Source organism: Salvelinus sp. IW2-2015, unplaced genomic scaffold (genome assembly GCF_002910315.2).
Source record: "Salvelinus sp. IW2-2015 unplaced genomic scaffold, ASM291031v2 Un_scaffold16612, whole genome shotgun sequence".
Classification (NCBI taxonomy): Eukaryota; Metazoa; Chordata; class Actinopteri; order Salmoniformes; family Salmonidae; genus Salvelinus; species Salvelinus sp. IW2-2015.
The window spans coordinates 165,346-170,491 of NW_019957672.1; positions in this window are offsets into that span (position 1 = coordinate 165,346).

Sequence of the window (5,146 nt, forward strand, 5' to 3'; positions counted from 1 at the left end):
CAACACACACACAACACACACACACACACACACACACACACACACACACACACACACACACACACACACACACACACACACACACACACACACACACACACACACACACACACACTTGTTTGACATGTTTTGGAGTGCCATAGCTTCCAAGGTTCCATAGCTGTGACATGACAATAAATGCTCATGTTCAAATATTACAGTAGATTGTGTTTATCCAAGGTTCCATAGCTGTGACATGACAATAAATGCTCATGTTCAAATATTACAGTAGATTGTTGTTTATCTTGCAAATGTTTCATGTAGCTGTTTAAGACATTTATGTAACAAAGGAGGTCCTACAGAAAGGTGTCAAGGATCGCTAGGAGTGGTGGGTGTGGAGTTGGGCGCAGAGAGCAGTGCATCCAATGAATACGTTTTATTCAGCTGGGTCCAGCCAACAGCCAGGCAAAATGACCAATAAACCTATAAGTCCCCCAACCAGGGAAAATAACGGACAGCAAACACGTAAGAGCAAAACAATAATACACCACTGACATAAAGGATAAGCCCGCACAACAGCAGGCAACAACAAATAAGATACAGGTGAAAACCATCAAGACAAAACCAACAGAAAAGAAAAAGGAATCGGTGGCAGCTAGTAGACCGGTGACGACGACCGCCGAGCGCCGCCCGAACAGGGAGAGTTATTATATATGGATCTTAATGTAGGTCCTGCACTATGAAGCAAACAAAAGCCACATTGTTTCCAAATATAGTTTTATTTACTTTTGACATGCCTTACGCAGGAAGAATTCCAGTCTGACTCTGAGTCAAGTCTGGTTGGTTTCACATTTGGATCTAATAGAAGAACCAAGTAAACAACCAAATGATAGAACACTGACACATACATTCCCTTTGTCATCAAGTCTCTGTTGACACGGCAATGACAAATCATGTAACAAATTTGTAAAACCCACAACAAGAAATGCTCATTATGATTTATGATCAGAATCCAGAAGCAAAGTAACTCTACTCTTGAATTGTATTGCAACAGAATAGAATCTCCTCCCCCAAAGTATATTATTCTTCATATTTTTCATTTAATTCTGCAACTTTTTCTTTTTTTTCCTAGCCTTTGGAATATGTTTTTTCCAGGACTGAATATTTCAGCGTACTCTCTATGCCAAATGTCCTCCCCTATATGGTTTAGAAACCAAGTTGCCTCTCTCGTCTCTCTCTGCCCTCTCAGGTCCTGAAGCAGTGTGGATTTTCTATAGCATCAGACGGCCATAGAGAGGCGCTGTGTAGCTCCAGAGGCTCACACTCCACTCACTGGCTCCAGGGTGAAGTTTCCACCTGCGGTATGAATAGATCTTGGATCAGCTTCCCCTCCCCCAATCATAACCATAACCAATAGTGGAGGAGATGAACAAATGACCCAAGATCAACAACTAGGGGAAACTTCACCTCATTGACTGATTCTGTTGGTGAGTGTACAATCGGTTTAATCATTGCTCTGTTTTAAGGACTTGACCACTATTTTTGTCTGAAAATGTAATAATTAAATAAACATGTAATAAAAAACTATTTGACATGAAATATGTCACTTAACTAGTTAGGGTGTAAAATGCAATATCAATCAACTAACAATTGCAACTCTGTTGATGTGCATCAACTTGTTAGGGCCAGGTTTGGGGTTTAAGGTCAAGGTTATGGTTAGAGTTATGGTTGGGGGGGACAGGGATCGGTTATGGTAAGGTTAGGGATAGGGTTAAGGTTAGTGAATAGTCAGATGAACAATTTCCTGAAGTTTGTTGGGAAACCATATGTAGGGGGACTTAGCTAATAAAGTGCTACAAAAAAAAATATCTATATATTTACTTAAAGATTAGAATAAGGGTCCAGAGAGTTTTATGAACAACATTATCTTGTGCTTTGAATATTGAAATGCATCTGTTGTGTTCCATGCCTTTACGGAAAGTAATATGTTGACAGACTAAACAGAGTACAAGACGAGAAGCTATGATTTACATGTTGCTAAGGCAAAAACTTGACGTGATAGATTAACAGACTTCATCCATAAAGTATAGTGATGAAGAGACATGCAGGCAAACCTTGGAGTGAGGAGTCACTTCACTGATCTAGACTGACTGAGATATCCTACTATTAAGAGGTGAGTGATACTTTTTACCGTAATAACTCAAAATAATTACATTCTTTACATTTTTCTCCCTATTTCTAATGTTATTGGAAAGTGGTTGCTTTTGAATGCACCACAAACTGAAACAATACATTTCCACCAGTGGTGGAAAAATAACTAAATTGTCATACTTGAGTAAAAATATCAGAACTCAGGATAATCAATCAATCAATCAATTTTATTTTATATAGCCCTTCGTACATCAGCTAATATCTCGAAGTGCTGTACAGACACCCAGCCTAAAACCCCAACCCAAACAGCTAGTAATGCAGGTGTAGAAGCACGGTGGCTAGGAAAAACTCCCTAGAAAGGCCAAAAACCTAGGAAGAAACCTAGAGAGGAACCAGGGCTATGAGGGGTGGCCAGTCCTCTTCTGGCTGTTCCGGGTGGAGATTATAACAGAACTATGCCAAGATGTTCAAAAATGTTCATAAGTGACAAGCATGGTCAAATAATAAATCATGAATAATTTTTCAGTTGGCTTTTCATAGCCGATCATCAAGAGTTGAAAAACAACAGGTCTGGGACAGGGGCGGTTCCATAACCGCAGGCAGAACAGCTGAAACTGGAATAGCAGCAAGGCCAGGCGGACTGGGGACAGCAAGGAGTCACCACGGGCGGCAGTCCCAGCATGGTCCTAGGGCCCAGGTCCTCCGAGGAGAAAGAAAGAGAGAAGGAGAAAATTAGAGAGAGCCAAGATTTTCAAAATTTCCATAAATGACAAGCATGGTCAAATAATAATCAGGAATAAATCTCAGTTGGCTTTTCATAGCCGATCATTAAGAGTTGAAAACAGCAGGTCTGGGACAGGTAGGGGTTCCATAACCGCAGGCAGAACAGTTGAAACTGGAATAGCAGCAAGGCCAGGCGGACTGGGGACAGCAAGGAGTCACCACGGCCGGTAGTCCCGACGTATGGTCCTAGGGCTCAGGTCCTCCGAGAGAAAGAAAGAGAGAAGGAGAAAATTAGAGAGAGCCAAGATTTCAAAATGTTCATAAATGACAAGCATGGTCAAATAATAATCAGAATAAATCTCAGTTGCTTTTCATAGCCGATCATTAAGAGTTGAAAACAGCAGGTCTCGGGACAGGTAGGGGTTCCGTAACCACAGGCAGAACAGTTGAAACTGGAATAGCAGCAAGGCCAGGCGGACTGGGGACAGCAAGGTGTCATCATGCCCGGTAGTCCTGACGTATGGTCCTAGGCTCAGTTCTCAGAGAGAAAGAGAGAACGAGAGAATTAGAGAGAGCATACTTAAAATTCACACAGGACACTGGATAAGACAGGAGAAGTACTCCAGGTAACCAACTGACCCTAGCCCCCCGACACAAAACTACTGCAGCATTAATACTGGAGGCTGAGACAGGAGCGGTCAGGAGACACTGTGGCCCCATCCGAAGAAACCCGGACACGCGGGCCAAATAGGAAGGATATAACCCCACCCACTTTGCCAAAGCACAGCCCCCGCACCACTAGAGGGTAATCCTCAACCACCAACTTACAATCCTGAGACAAGGCCGAGTATAGCCACAAAGGTCTCCACCACAGCACAAACCAAGGGGGGGCGCCAACCCAGACAGGAAGATCACGTCAGTAACTCAACCCACTCAAGTGACGCACCCCTCCTAGGGACGGCATGAAAGAGCACCAGCAAGCCAGTGACTCAGCCCCTGTAACAGGGTTAGAGGCAGAGAAATCCCAGTGGAGAGAGGGGAACCGGCCTGGCAGAGACAGCAAGGGCGGTTCGTTGCTCCAGAGCCTTTCCGTTCACCTTCACACTCCTGGGCCAGGCTACACTCAATCATATGACCTACTGAAGAGATAAGTCTTCAGTAAAGACTTAAAGGTTGAGACCGAGTCTGTCGTCTCTCACATGGGTAGGCAGACTGTTCCATAAAAATGGAGATCTATAGGAGAAAGCCCTGCCTCCCGCTGTTTGCTTAGAAATTCTAGGGACAATTAGGAGGCCTGCGCTTTGTGACCGTAGCGTACGTATTGGTATGTACGGCAGGACCAACTCGGAAAGATAGGTAGGAGCAAGCCCATGTAACGCTTTATAGGTTAACAGTAAAACTTTGAAATCAGCCCTTGCTTAACAGGAAGCCAGTGTAGGGAAGCTAGCACTGGAGTAATATGATCAAATTTCTTGGTTCTAGTCAGGATTCTAGCAGCCGTATTTAGCACTAACTGAAGTTTATTCAGTGCTTTATCCGGGTAGCCGGAAAGTAGAGCATTGCAGTAGTCTAACCTAGAAGTAACAAAATGCATGGATTAATTTTTCTGCATCATTTTTGGACAGAAAATTTCTGTATTTTAGCAATGTTACGTAGATGGAAAAAAAGCTGTCCTTGAAACAGTTCTTGATATGTTCGTCAAAAGAGAGATCAGGGTCAAGAGTAACGCCGAGGTCCTTCACAGTTTTATTTGAGACGACTTTTACAACCATCAAGATGAATTGTCAGATTTAACAGAAGATCTCTTTTGTTCTTGGGACCTAGAACAAGCATCTCTGTTGTGTCCGAGTTTAAAAGTAGAAAGTTTTCAGCCATCCACTTCTTATGTCTGAAACACAGGCTTCTAGCGGGGGCAATTTTTGGGGCTTCACCATTGTTTCATTGAAAATGTACAGCTGGTGTGTCATCCGCATAAAGCAGTGAAAGTTAACATTATGTTTTCGAATAACATCCCCAAGAGGTAAAATATATAGTTGAAAACAATAGTGGTCCTAAAACGGAACCTTGAGGGAACACCGAAATGTACAGTTGATTTGTCAGAGGACAGACCATTCACAGGAGACAAACTGATATCTTTCCGACAGGTAAGATATAAACCAGGCCAGAACTTGTCCGTGTTAAGACCAATTTGGGTTTCCCAGTCTCTCCAAAGAATGTGGTGATCGTGTGGTCAAATGCCACACTTAACGGTCTAGTAGCAACGGCAGCCCCCGAGGAGCAAGGCAGCATGCAG